Source organism: Mus musculus, chromosome 2, assembly GCF_000001635.26.
Source record: "Mus musculus strain C57BL/6J chromosome 2, GRCm38.p6 C57BL/6J".
Taxonomy (NCBI): domain Eukaryota; kingdom Metazoa; phylum Chordata; class Mammalia; order Rodentia; family Muridae; genus Mus; species Mus musculus.
Window position 1 is genome coordinate 7,387,501 of NC_000068.7, and position 15,715 is coordinate 7,403,215.

The 15,715-nt window shown below is 36.7% G+C and overlaps 1 protein-coding gene across 3 annotated transcripts in view; it reads right to left on the minus strand.

The window, feature by feature from the left end:
- Positions 1-8,841, minus strand: part of Celf2 (CUGBP, Elav-like family member 2) — an 856,648-nt gene extending 847,807 nt beyond the window's left edge. Inside the window, exons 1-2 of one of the 3 annotated variants that reach the window (NM_001110231.1) lie at positions 8,632-8,698; positions 8,358-8,422 (exon numbers count right to left, since the gene is read on the minus strand). The gene's annotated coding sequence lies outside the window, so the exon portion shown is untranslated. Of the gene's footprint in view, positions 1-8,357; positions 8,501-8,631 lie in introns of those variants that run through there. The other 2 variants (XM_011238953.3, NM_001110232.1) reach the window with 2 other exon arrangements.
- Between the last annotated feature and the right edge of the window lie 6,874 nt (positions 8,842-15,715).

The window sequence follows — 15,715 nt, forward strand, 5'->3', positions numbered from 1 at the left end:
ACAGCTATCCAATGCATCACAGTTTTGAACATGAGAAGTGCATAATAAAGTTGTATTTCTCCTTCTGAAGCTGTAGGGGATTTCTCCTTTGTTCCTGATGATTCGCTAGGCTTTTCTTAGTGTGCTGAGGCATACTCTGGCCTCTGCCTCCATGTCTTAGGGCACCCTAATCAAATCCCTCTGACCCTCTGTCTTTATGCAGATATCTTAAGAATATCAGATTAGATTAAGAGACAGCTTTACTTCAGTGTAATCTTAGCTAATTATATCTGCAGTGGGCTCTTTTCCAATAGGTTTACATTATAAGATAGCTGAGATTATCAATCAACATTTTTTCCCCTGGGGGTTGCGTTCACACTTTAATCTACTACAGTGTCCAAAGCAGTAGGGAGCTGGGTTTCCTCTTATAATTCGTTTTCATGAACAGGGTCTTCTCTTGACTTATGCCAATGAAGTTTCTTACACATGTACTTCTTAGTTACTACTGTAGGTAGTATTTATTTGCTGACCGAAAACTTCTTTTAGTGACATTTGTATTTTTCAATAAGCCCCCATTTGAATTCCAAATTAAAGAGTAAAAATGACCAATTGATGACCTAAGTATCTATCTTTTATAAGATGTCCGTATACTTATGACCATCAATGATGGCCCCAATCAATTATTGATGGAGTCTTTGGAGTCTTTAGATGACTAAGCTAGAATCTCATCAGTTTGTTCCATAGAAGAACAAAGTTCATTGTACTACTTACTTTACTCACTGCTATTAACAAATACCTGACAATGGATGTTTTTAGACTACCAATTTGATGGGACACAATTTCAAATCCTGCTCAGGTAATCATGATGATGGAGATAAAGGTCACATTCCAGCTGTAGTTAGAAACTAGAGAGTGATGAACTAAGGTGCTCAGCAACCCTTTACTTCTCACTGAATCTGCAATTCCAGCCTATGAAGCAGTGCTGCCTATAGTCAGGATGGATCTTTCTCCTCAATCCTTTCTGGAAATGTGCTCAGAGTCGTGCCCAAAGGAACATCTCCAATGTGGTTCAAAATCCAATGGGCAATCACAGTTAACTAGCATAGTCAAGAATAAACTTCAACGCTCTCAATTATTTTTGTTAGTATATATTAATTGTTCAAAGTGATGGGTATCAACAAAACATTTCAACACTTTTAGATCTTAAAATACATCTGTGTGATGCGAATGCGTCATCCATTTAAAAATGAAGTATAATAACCAGAGGGTAGGTTTGAGATTGATATGCTTGGAAAAATATATAAAAATTTGACTTAAAGTAGCATACTTTAAAACCATTTACTTGATACATTGATATCAGTTGTATATGGATATATGTACAAAAGTAATTTACAGTTAGGGCAGTGGAGTCCCAAACTATACAAACCTTCTGCATTTATAAAGACTGGATAATATACAAAGTGCTCCTAATAGTTTGAAGTGAATGGGATATCTCTAAATGTAGACAAAATAGTTTAAAGATCTTTAAGAAGAATAATTACATAGGGGAAGTTTTTCTTAGTTCATAGACTAAGGCTATTTCTGAATACCTATGATGTGGCATTGGAAAATCCCGTTCCCATTAATAAACACTGGCAGAAATCAGAGTATGAGGCTACAGATGGTAAGATGAAACTTTAAAGATCAAGATAACTGCAGAGGAATGTAACCCAAGCCCACAATATTTGGAGGATGGAGGTGAAGTAGAGATTTTAGAGTCCAGCCACAAAGCAGGAAGAAATCAGAGGTGAATGTATTCCGGAAGGATTCAGGAAACAAGATATCTAATTTTTATGCTCTTTAAGCTGAAAACACTTTCTAATTATGCAATGTATGGGCAGCAGGAAACTAGCCATGTGGGTTGGAAGTGTCCTAAGCAGGATCCAAGGGATATAACCAGAGCATCTGAATTTAGCAAAGCAGTACAAGAAACCAAGAAAACTCAAAGCTGAAGAAACGTGAACTCTCACACATGAGCATGTTTTACACGTTCATGTGGAAGATCTCCAGGCTGACTCATAATAGAGGCCATGTTTAGAACTTGGTAATTGAGCAGAAACCTCGGTGACTATGTATCACATGGAAGATAAGAGGGGCAGTCATGTCCAGGCAGAAGGAAGAGTGGGATAATGGAAGGCTCGTGAAATAAGTTGTCACAGAATTATATAATCTGTAATATCAAGTTTATAACAAAACAAACCAGACATGCATATAAACATAAAAGAGTGACAAACAGAGAAGAGCAGAGACAGGACAGAGGAACTGACTTCCCAGGGGCTAGAGTTAGCCGACAAAAGGTTTTTCACAGCTATAATACACAAGTTCAGATAATTAAAGGATGAATAGTATCGTTATTGAAAACTTAAGGAATATAAAACAAACAAACAAAGAAAAAACAATCTAATTGAAACCAGTAATAAATCAAAACTTCATCAGGGCTAGAGAACAAATAGGAAATGATAAAGACTCATAACATTAAAGATCTATCAACATAGATTACTCAGTTTGGAAGACAGAGGAAAGAGGGTGGATAAATGGGAACGTTAGGAACCTATGGGAGACTATGTCAAGTTTGCTTATGAAGAACAGGAAATATAAAAATGACGATAGCATTTTACAATGTGGCACAATTTCTCCCCAGACATTAAATCTAGGTCTAGATAAGCCAGTGAGCTTCATGTGGGGTTGAAACAAAGAAAGTCATTCCTAAACATACTGCAGTTTTAACTGCTGAAATGAAAGCTTAAACACAATCTCAACTCAGGGAAGCCACACACAGGAAATTGCTGGGAGGGGCTTGAACTGATTTTGGATTCCTAAGAAACTGTGAAATTCAGTTGACATTGGAATGTGAAAGCGGCAGCAGAAGAGGTCGCTAATGACGACATCTTCACTCACTGAAGCTATATTTTCAAACCCAAGAGGAAACTGAAATATTTCAGGTAAACCAAGAGTAACTTTCTTACTAGTAGAGCTGTATTCCAAGTATGGAAAGAAAAATGAGTTTGGGTTACATAAAATCTGTATTTCATTTCAATTCTTTAAAAGAATACAAGAATTGAAAGTAAATAATTAATAATATATTGGTGAGCTTGTAATATATATGAATGTTACATATACACATACATGTATATATATGGACATATTAAATAGTTTAAAATCTGACCAATAGAAAATGTGATCAAAAGAAATATACTGACACATGGATTACATTAAGTTTAAATATATGTGCTAATCCTAAAGCAGTCAAAATAACGCAAGGATATAAGTAGAAAACAAAAGAAAATTGAAATGTAATTTTTAAAGGTTGGTTAATGAACAAGAATAAAATCTGAGGAAAATGGTATTGCACTAGAGAAAATAGGAAGCATGCATGATGAATGAAGGATAGCATGATAGCAAATTAGTAAAAACAGAAAATAAGATAAAAGTACAGTTTGTATTTAAACAATACTTATGCCTCTGTTATACTAAGAGATAAATCTAATAAAGTTGGAGAAATACTTATACTCAAAATTATAGTCCATCTCTGGAATGAAAACAAAAATCAAAAACCAATAAATTCATGGGCAGCAGCAAAGTAACTGTGATGCAGACATACGTCAGTACAGCCATCCACTCTACAACTCAACTACATATTCCAGGGAATTCTGAAGAATTTCAACAGCACTTTTATTGGGGTAGGAATTTACTAACAATTCTGAAAGTCATAGGAAAATGAGAACAACTTGTAGAAGCCAAAGCAATGTTGAGAGAGAAGAGCAAATGGGCATGATTTGTACTATCTGTTTTTAAATTTTTACCCTAAATGTAAGGCAACTAGCACAACAAGAAATTAATAAAGGTTAGATACACAAATATGTGCCACAGGATAGAGACATTTCTACAGACCAACACACATACATAACACAGTAGTAGTTCAGTTTTGACCTACTAACTCAGTTTTAATCTAGTAAAAGATGTAAAGTAACTAAAGAGGGGAAAGTGGTTTTTATACCGACAGTGTTAGCCATTCATATGGGAAAAATATGAATCTCAATAAAGTAGCTCTTAACACATGATAGATCTACAGATGGAGATGAAATGGTAAAATTTACAGATAAAAATTTTAGAAGAATGGCCAGATATGGTGGGGTATGCCTTTAGCCCCAAACAGAGAAGCAGAGACAGGCAGATCTCTGAGTTTGAGGCCAGCCTCGTTTACTTAGAGAATTCCAGGACATCTAGAATGATGAAGAGACACCCTGTCTCAAAACAAACAACAAACAAACAAACCCTAAATTAGGAGAAAACTCCCTGTTGTATTTAAGCGGGGAAAACAGATCTGTGATACCAACATTCATGGTATAAAAAAGACCAGACTCCAAGGTCATCCTCAGCTATACAAGGAGATTGGGCCTATCCTGGGCTACATGAGACCCTGTCTTAGATGTACATGTTGGCACTGTGGAATACTAGGTGAAGAAACATGTGGTTTACCCATACAGTGAAATGCTATTTTGTAGTAATGGGTACAACTATGTATGACTCTTAAAGGTTAAAAGAATAAAAAAAAACCAAACAAACAAAAAAAACAAACGATGGCACAAGGAAGCACAGAGAGGAGGCTGGAGAGATGGCTCAGAGGTTAAGAGCACTGACTGCTCTTCTAGAGGTCCTGAGTTCAATTCCCAGCAACCACATGGTGGCTCACAACCATCTGTAATAGAATCCAATGCCCTCTTTCTAGTGTGTCTGAAGACAGCTACAGTGTACTCATATAAATAAAATAAAAGAAATAAATGTATCTATTAAAATAATATTCCAGTCTTCTATTATTATGTACTATGCAAATTAATCTAGTAAAAGAAAGCCAATCAAAAAGGCATGGAGGGGAAAACAATGTCTGTATACGGATACCAGGAAACTTTTGCTTGGATGTCTATTTTCTATTTTCTACCTCTTGATTGTGGTGGTTCCATAGTTCTGTTTATCAATGAAATCTTACCAAAATTTTCAAGTACATTTGAAAAGCATATGAAAAATTTCGGTATCTGTACTCCATCCCCCACCCCATGCTCTATGCAAGAGCCGTTCCAGCAGTGTTCAGGACTGCTTGTGTCTTGACACTCAGTCTTTTGTTGTGATATTTCCCCAGAATATCCTGTGGGATATTCCAGTGTCAGCATGGAAGGATCTAAACCAAGAGATAGGTGCCAGCCTGCACCAATGCAGTGCAGAAGTGACTATCAGGATCTATAATTGACTCACTCACAGCTCTCCTTATTTGGACCATTGACACAAAAAATCTACCATACCTGCTTTTTTCTTTTCACAGGAGTTACTCATTTGCATCATGGATAAAGTAAACCAACTACACTATTTGAATGGAATAATTCCTTCTCTCTTTTTAAAGTTGAGGAGACAGACTCAGGAAATTAAACAATAAAACCAATGGGAGGAGTAGAGATGAGGTTTCACGTTTCCTTACATTTTTATCTATGTCTCTTATCTCTTTTCTTGTTTCTCTTTTATACCCAGTAAACACAGGTTTGAAGTCAACCTGTATTGACAATTTAAATACAAATATACATACGAAAGAGAGAGAGAGAGAATGGAAATACATGCACATAGAAAAATAACCCAAGCAAATATGGGAAGTGAGGTGAGAACCCTAATTTCCTTATCACTTGACACAATACTAAGTTAATCGAGGCTAATCAATTGAATTATCTTTACTAGTTTCCTAGGTAAACTTACAATACATCAGAATTATTTTGACAATCAAGGTGCAGCTTTTTAATTTTTTGACCCCCGTCCTGCCTCCCAGATTTGAACATACTGCTTGTTTGGTTGATACTATGTCCATCCTTAACAATAAATCCTGCAAACATCTCATCCTATCTGTAAGACATAATTCTTATGGCTTTCGTACGGGCTTTATATTTTCACTCTGGCATGTTGATAATTTCGTCTGTATGTTGGTGTGAAAAGTCACAATGTGCATTCTCTTCATCCGATATTTTCTACTTCAACACCTGTGCAATTATAAGGTGTAAAGTATTCCCACATGCCGCAAGGGCTAATGATACATGCAGGGATACTGTGTAAGAGCTTCAACTCGGAAACTGTCATGTCACAGCCCTTCAGCAGGGAGAGCATAAAAGACCCTCTAACAGCTATGTTTAGGGATCGGAAATTGGGGCCACTGATGGTTCCTTATGTGCTGGAAAAGTGGGTAGGGCAAATGTGACTTCAGTGTTGTTCAATGTTTTATTAATGAGGGAGGCATCCTTCAGTTGCCAAAGTCTACAGAATCATCAGTTGGTTACTAGTTCAGGGACAAAGTCGCACAGTGAAAGCCCTGGTTTTACATGGTGTTCAGTAAGAGAGGAAGGCAGCTTTCACACAGAAGACCTTTGCGTGCTCCAAATCTTGTTAAGGGGAGAGGCTCAGCTTATCTAATCCTATTCTTATTTTGTGCCAGAAATAAAATTCTGGAGAGCTCTACTGATCTTCATTTTCATTTGTTCATTCAATTAGAAGTTTGTGAAAAAGAAGACCCTGACTTTGAACATTTGAACATTTAAGGAGAATTTACCTTTTTCATAATTAAGGAACACAGATCACTGATTCTATGCAGTCACTATGGAGTTGGTTACTTGTTACTGGGCAACACATTATTCCAATTCTTACTGAAACATTGCTAACAGACAGTTACTGGTGTGGAGCAGATTTTTAAAAAATGAACTATTAAATCCACAGCGTTTTCTCCCGTTGTAAAGAGGCAGACATTATTTTAGCAGTTGACATTTCCTAATGTTCTGAAGTCTTTTAGACATTTCAAGTGGTTCTGGGGGCATTGGTGAAGACCCAAGGGCGGCAAAGTTCAGCGCTGTTAAATGTAGAGATGACACAATTAGACAGAATGGCTTCAGAGAACAGTGGACGCACTGTCCCACTCTCTCTAAGATGCAAAGGTAACAACCTTCAAACAGCCACAGGAGACATAGTCTTTAGCAGAGGCCTTGGTAGACAGCTGTTAACTACTGCTTCTGAAAACTTCCCATTCTATTTCTGCTAATCCATTTTCTTCTTAAAACTAAGTAAAATCTATCATAGCTTATAAGCACAGAAGAGGATAGCAAATTATATTCCTCGATGTTTTTATATGTATTTAAGAGCAAGTTTTAAAGTCCTCACTTCTAAGTTTCTTGACCCAGATCTAAGCCAGCCTCAGAAAGTCTAAGCATTTCCATGTGCCTTCCTTCCTGTTTCTGACACTCAAATCTGCATAAGATCAAAACTTCCTACATTGAGATGTACTTTTAAATGACATGCATAGTGTTTGATAGTAATGACAATGGTGATAATATTTCCAGTTTTTTTTCTCTACAGTATTAGCCTACAATCTAAAGTGTACAGACGACAGGTACTAATTAGCAGAAGCAAACTGCACATGCACCTAAAGAAGGGATGTGCTATGGTCTACGGAGAGCTAACCTTGAACTCTCATCTACAGCGAACAGTCAGCACACAGGAACATCGTAAGAAGCCCGTTCTAGACGCGGGAGAGAAGCCTGCCTCTGGACATTTACACTGTGTTTCATTTTCTCCCCTGTCCCTGAGTAACAGGTACTGGCACTCCCCAAGCAGTTCCAGTCAGAGTGTGGAGAAATACTTGTTGAGTTTAATTGGATTGAATTAAAAATTGTCCTTTCAAAGAAGCAAGTTGGCATCTCAAGTTTAAGGTCTCCAAACGATAGAGGCTCTCCTCCACGACTGTCTAATGAACCCCTAACTAGTCACAGATAAAGAGGGATTAAAATCACTCTACAGAGCACTCGCTCCAGTCTTTCATTATCTGGACTACAGAAGTCTGTGATAATTATACTGTTCCATAAACAAAAGAAGTTTAATCCTTGTATTTCCTGTTTAAGAAGTAAACATCAAAACGTTATGATGGGGACCGGTCCTATTAGAATACATGATAACACCTGTCAGGCAGCAACTTTGAGGAAGTCAAGACTTCTGAGAGGACACTGAAACTCCAACCCCAAACAACCAAACAGCTCCTTGACAGAGCGGAGCAATCTCAGTCTTGCTGCAGCTGGGCATCGAATAGTCAGTTTGCAGAGAGAAGCATCATCAGGGTGCATAGGGATGCCGTTATTCCTTGTTATAAGCATGGCGCGGAGGTCATACATCAGGCAATTATACCTTTTCATTACAGGCTAACCCCTCACAGCAGGGAAGCCACGCTTATGACAGCATTAGAGAGACAAAGCCTTCAGCTTTTTTTTTTAAAGGAAAATCCAAAAAAAGAAAAAAAAGATTAAAAATTAAATTCATTTTCTTACCAGCACGTTGCAGCACCAACTCGCTCACGGGAATGTTGCTTTTACAGGTTTCTCTTTTAATTATCCTGGAAGCAGGGAGACAAGGGAGGGGGGAGGTAGAGAAGAAGAAGCAGGGTGGTTAAATTAGCGTGCTGGAATCTTTTCAGTTTGTCGCAGAGAGTAGAAAAATTAAAAAAAAAAAAAGGGAAAAAAAAAAAACTCAGTAATTTAAATTTGCTCTCAGTTCAGGCTGCACCGCTGGGTACCGCCCCTTCTTCCCGCTGGGTTCCATTACCTGCAAGGCTGGGACTGACCGCCACTGTTCAAACACAAAAAGGCAGCCAGCATGCTGGGACCATTCTGTCTGCTGTTTGGGTCTCACTTGTCCTCTCAAGTGAGCATCACCACCACCACCACCGGGAAGGTGTTCTGCAGCTCCTTTCCGGGCACTCCCATGCCATTCCTTACCATGGAGCTGAGCACACAGAGTTGGGGCTTTGCTTACAGTATGCTTTGCTTTCTTACCCCACTTTATAACGTTATTTATTGCAACTATATCTTTACTAATATTTTTTTATCTTGTGCCATCTTTTGTATTCCTTGCTGTCCCCTCTTCCCCTCTCTAAAACACTGTCTCCCATCTTTTCCTTTACAGCACAAACATGAGCACATTACTAAACACAGCAGAAGACATGTCAAAATTATAAGCGCTCCCATTCCTTCTTGGACTTTTTGACTTTCTTTCGTTTTTGAGCTTGCAGTGTTGAGATACTTGGTGCGAAAGCCTGCCTAGAACCAAGTTTCTAAAAGCACCAGAAACTTCTAAAAAGGATGAAACATGGGAACAACTTTCCATTATCAAATTAAAGATGCTTATCTTAGTGTTTATAAAGTGGGTAAGCAACTCAAGATCATGGAGCTAAGCTTGATGCATACTGAAAATTTAAACCAAGATAAGGAAAACTTTGAACTTGAGCAACAGTAGCAAAACTTGATGCTCAAAACAGCATGTTTCTAGTTTGTAGCACAGAAAAACTCTAAGAAAAGACATCCCTCTTCCATGAATAATTATATTACCTACATGGACTTTGCAACAGACCTCCTATTGTTACCTCTCTGATCAGGGAGTTAAACACTACTTTGTGATTGACACTATCATAGCCTGAGTATGTTCTGGGTCCTCTATGGGTGTGTCTCCATTTCCAGATATCCTTTCATACTATAATATGACTTAACTTCTTCCAAATTCTCAAGCTGTCTACTTCCTGGTAAGTGGACCATGATGATCTGTCATGCCACAAAGACACATAGCAATTAGGAAAAAACAGATGCACTGAGAACTCAGGAGATAGCCCAGTCATCGAAATGTTTCTTTTCCATGATGCCAAGCAGAGTTTGACCTTTAGCATGTATATAAAATAAGCCATAAACTGAGCATGGAGAAATATGCTTGTAATCCCAACACTGGGGCTTCAGAGGGAGGAGGACGTCCAGGGCTCACTGGCCATCTAGAACTTTCCACTTGACAAGTTCTAGGTAGGGCAGCAAGAGATTGTTTGTAAAAAGACTAAGTGGACTATGTCTAAGGAATGGCATTAAGGGTGTCCTCTGGCCTCCATCTACTGGTCCATACCCTTGATTGTGCACTTGCACAGGTCAACATGTGTATGCATGTGTGCAAGCACATACTTAGACATACACAGATGTACTTATACATACTTTTGTGTCACTGGCTGAAGACATAGAAGAAAATTACTCTTGATGGCAGAATAGTGTTTAATTTTCTTGATAATTTTTCTTAATTGTTATTTTTCTTATCCATACTAATCTTCTCACCCATTTAAGTGGACTGCAGTATTTCTAGACTGTTGTAAGGCCAAGCATGGGCTGCTTTCATGCAGTTCACCTTCTAAAGGAGAAGGTATTAATGGCATAAATTAAATAACATGATTTAACTTACCAAATTGGTAAAAGATATTTTCCTGCTACTCAGGGTCCATCCTAAAAAACAAACCAATAAAAGTGGAGAAGACTGAGGAAGGAACGAGAAGAACCACCTTTATATTATATATATAAATATATATATGCATGCATATATGTATATATATATGTATATATGTATATATATACCTTACTCAGGGTTATTTCTTCTAATATTGTTCCTGGTTAATGCCTTTGCCCAGCCTGATGAAATAGAGAAGTAGGACAGGTCAAGTATACCAGAAGCCTTGTTTACTTCCCAGGGAGTTAGGCAATAAGCTATAATAAAATAATGGTAAATTCCACCAATGTGCTAATTGTGGGACATTTTAGCAGTACAAAATGTAATAAAACTAAGCCATACTTTGGATTGGAAGTGTTAGGTGTAGATTTTTCTTTCAAAACAGTTCACTGAAGCATGATTTTATTTCCTTGAAGCATTCTATAATTCCCAGTGGCTTTTGTTTAATTCCCCCCATTAAGAAACAAAACAAACCAAACCACAGAAACTTTTAGAAAAGGGAAAAACACAGATAGAAGTGAAAAAAGAGCAAGAATTTTAAAAATCGGTGTCTGAATTTTTAAAATCAGAATTTTTAAAATAAGCATTTAAGTATTTATGGCCACTATGCTAATATTAATTACTTTGTATAAATGCGAAGAATCATATATTTAGACCATTTTAGGTGATTTGTGCATACCATACATATGGTAACAGATGTTGATATATGTCCTGAATATTTTTCTTTTAAATAAAGACAAAAGTAATGATCCTAGTAAATAATATTACCAAGGTCATTTATTTGTATATTGATTATTTGTATATTAATCTTAAAAAGTCCTGACACTGACGTTTAAAGAATGAACATTTCTGTTGCGATAAGGTTCTCTTGGTCTTAGAAAAATCATAAAATATAATTCTAGTAGGTATTTATCCTGTCACTTCTGAAGTCGTCACTAGATGCTGTAGGGGTGAGATTTAAAAATATATTGCATTTTATGTAGCCCTGCTGAAAACCTATCTATTTCAAAAATAAATTCCTACTGAATTAGGGAATTGTGGGTGGTGAAAGACATCAATGGGGCTAAAAAAAATCATAGAAATGTGTCTTAAACACCAAAGAAGCTTGTTGGAAATCTATTAGACTTCCATATCACTCTTGGTTCTTGAGAAAGATATCAGTGTAGCCTAGGGTGTCTCTAACTGCTGAGAGTCAAACTTCAGCTTTTGGAGTGTTTAGATTAAAGGAATATCTAGCTTTCAGGCAGATGTTGCTTTGTTTGCTTGTTTTTTAGATAAGGAGTTCTAATGTATTCCAGGTTGGTCTTGAACTGGCCGTATAGTTGAGTATGGCCTTGACTATTGATCTTCCTACTTCTGCCTCCCACGTGCTGGTATTACAGGTTTGTGGAACCACATCTGGCCTGGATGTATTTTAAAGAAAATTCTTTAAAGTTGTGCGTGGTAGTGGATGCCTATATTCCCCAAAAGGAAGATCATGAGTTCAAAAGAAGCCTGAACAACATAATGACTTGAAGGCAAGTAGGGCTACGCAGTGAGAACCTATTTCAAAGTCAAACATTATTTAAATGTTCATTCCCAAAGGCACTCAGCATCAATGAGGGAAATAAGAAGAGCAGTTCTATTGTTGGGCCTTTTGGACCTTGGAGTACTGCCTAATGCATGATATTATGTCTTAATGATAATAGTCACTAATACATTTTTCCTTCAGTAGAAGACAGAGAAAGTCTTCATGTTCATGTACCACTAAGCTATCATAATTAAACCCTATAAACGATATAGCATGGACATATTCATCTCAGTCTTGACATAAAAATAGTCTATTATTTGGACTCATGTTTTTTAAAACCACATCTTCATGGTTATAGATCAGTTTTATTAATTTATGAAAATATATGATTTTTGAACACAGGTAGACACATATAAACACCAAACTTCTGATTCTCTGGTGATTTTTACAAGTGGATTTTTTTAGACTAGGTAGAAAGAGTATTGCAGACAATTTCACTCTAAGTGATTTAGGCTATAAAGAAATCAAAAGGAAAACTGATATTTGGTCTAGAATAGAACAGAGACACCTAGACTGATAAACGTCCATAGGTCATTTCCTCCTGCAGCCATAATCACACAGAGATGGAAACAGGCTGAAAGCAAACTGCCTTCAGATTAAATTTAATTGTAAAGTAAAAGGTACCCCATGTGCATGTGGCCTGAATGAGTAATCTTTGTGTCCCTGTTGTTGGCTGTATGTGATGCATGGGGTGTCATAGCATTTTATTAATATCTAGATACACAAGACACAAGGAGAGGACATTGTAAGCTGTCAGACTGAAAACAGAAACAAAGTACAAAACGGCTTATAGAAATGTTCAGTATCTGGTAAAACTGGCCACTGGAATTTCACTTAGAATACTGGACAAAAACAAATTCACACAAAAGAGATGATTCTAAGTGTATATGAAATAATAGGTAAGTGTATGGTGTCCAGTGTGGCAGGGGCTGTTTGTATCATTTTAAAGGAGAAATTTTATTGCCTCTTGTGTGGCTGAGGAATTGTTTCTTTTGTGTCTAAGTAATCAGGAATGGGGTACACCCCCAACATTCTTTTTTTGTTATTGTTGTTTATTCTAGTTGTAGTTGTCAAGCTCATTTATTTGATAGCACCAAGTTGTTTTTCTAGTCATTCTCTTTAAACACTCACAGTGTTTCAGATAGTGTGTGAAGCAGTCATCAATACTGGTCTGAACCAACCATAGTCTGTCCTGGTTTCAGGACTTGACTCTTAGCTGTGGGTTATGAATTTCCTTAAAGTAGAATCTTAATCCACTGATTGAAAAGGAAGGCTACCCCTCCCATCCAGCAGATGCTCGGAAGCGTGCTTCTGCTCCACTCAGCTTCTGCTTCCTGATATTGTTAGTAAGGCTGAATATAAAGATGTGCTATTTTGGAACTTTAGCAAAGGAATGTAGCACTTCAGTCCAAAACTCAGAATTTCTTTTCAAGCTGTTCCTAAGAAATTGCTTTTTAGGGCAAAGTGATTTCGCCTAAGCCATGATTTTCTACACTTACCAGAACTGACATAACCTACTCTCCCTTATATATAGCTTGATTTGGGGAATATCAGTAAATCACAGTCAACAATGATCTAAAGATATTAAATCAAAAATTCCGGAAATTAACAATTCAAATGGTTAAAATAGTTTTTATTATAGTAATTACTATAATTGTTCTATCTTACTACTAGGCATGATTAAACTCTTTCTCTGTCCTCTTTTATTAACTAATTTTATGCTAGGGATGTGTGTATAGGAAAATCCATAATTCTATAAGTTTCAACATCCTCTTTGCTTTCAGGATCTACCAGAGACCTTAAAATTCTCTCTATTTAGTGACCAAAGTAGACTATTATATTTAATTTTTCCAAACCAATAAAGAAAATCAGAGGGAACAATGGCTGAATAAGATTATTTTTGAGTCTTGAAAATGCCCCCCCCCCTTTTTTTAAAAGAAATTTAAGTTTCTTTTAATTTAAAGTCACCTCAACAAGTGGGGATTTCAGGTATAGCTGACCATGACTCTCAGTTATGTTTGTCATCTAGTTAGTAGCTTTCACAGTGTTTTTTTTTTTTTTTCAGAAGACAGAGAACCCTAAATATTTGACTATTTAGACAAAAACTCAAAATCACTAATGCTGACTAAACTCTTCTCTTCTACTCTGCTAACTACATCAGGATACAAGTTTCTAGAATTTTCATTCTGGGGAGGAAAAAAGAACAAACTAAAGCAAAACAGGACCCTTCCTTGATTACTGCTGTAAAAATAGACAAACCTGCTGTTACAGAAAATGTACTTATTTATTTATTATAAGTAATTCAGTCAAAATGTAGGCATGCTGCGCTTAAATGAACATGCCAATAAAAATCTGAGGATATATGTCACATCTAAATTTCTAAGAAGTTGGTGGGAGTTTTGGCTTTTGGTTTGTTTATTTGTTTGTTTACCACAGATGCAAAGAAGAGCCAGTGACCTGGGTGAACCAGACATATAGCATATGTTATTGGGAGAAAAATCTGTCCACAACCAAAGAAGTTGAATTGGCGAGACTTATTTTAATAACATATCAACCTGGAAAAATGTTGTTCTGTTCAAAACACCTTAGGGTACTTCACAAGGAACCGTAACCTGAAAGTAGAAGGTGAAGCTTCATTTTTTAGAAAAGAGGAAAAATAAGAACAGAAAAAGCAAAAAAATTAACATGGAATTTAATTAATTCACAATGATTCTGCAATGTTGCATGCAAACCTGATATAAGTAAAAGCTTCTCAAACACACCAAAGAAGAAAATACGCTCAACTGCATACTGTTTATAAGACGAAACCTAATTCTCTGTGGATGAGAGGGACAGCCTTTTAGAAGGGGAAATTGGACAGTAATTGCTTAGGCCCTCACAGAGAGAAGTAGAAATGGTATATTTAATAACTTTCTCAACACAAATATTTATATTTTTATATGTATCATACCTGATGTGTCATATATACATTCAATTTCTTAAATCGCGCTTGAAGTAGAATTACAGTTTTGGCCTGAAAACAAAATCATTGAATTCTTTACCTTAGCCTTAGAAGTAAATACCAAGTATAGACAGTGATTAGTTATTAGTTAAACAATATTAAGTAACTAATCTGTTCAATGCTGTCCTCTCATAGGTAATATACCTAGAAAGAAGACACTGTTTCTTCCACGCTGGTGGAGCAAAGAAAAGTTCTCAGGCAGCAGCAGGAGGGAGCAATGAGTGGCGGAGTCTGGAAAGTGGAGCCTGATGTATGAACGACAGTCTCAGCTGTTGCATGAGGTACCAAGATGGTTACCAAATGAAAGTAACATCTTAAAGACAGGAACAAAGCTGCTTAAGTGAAGAAGGGGGCCCTCAAAAGGAGCCATCACCAGACCTGAGGGGGCAAAGTGGGCAAGTTTGCTCCTATGCCTCATCATTACTATCTATCTATCATGCCTAGAAGAGGGCAAACTAAGCACACTGTAAAAAAATCCCTAGGCAAAATAATTTCTTCATAAATATTGATGATTGAAGCCCACTTTAACACAGTGAAGGGCATTTATCAAATTTTATGACAGGTATCATATTAAAAGTGGAATCTCAAACATTCCTACTAGGCCAGAGATAAACTTAAGGGGGGTGGTGTTGATTATCCTTGTGGAAGAGGTTAAAATAAACAATCTATAGTTTATATAGGAAGAAAATCTCTAAAAGCTTGTCCTTTCTCTTCGCAGATAATATATTCATCTATGTATAACAGTTAAGAGAATCTACCTATAAGCAGTTTTGACAGATAGAAAAAAAAAGTTAACTCATAAAAAA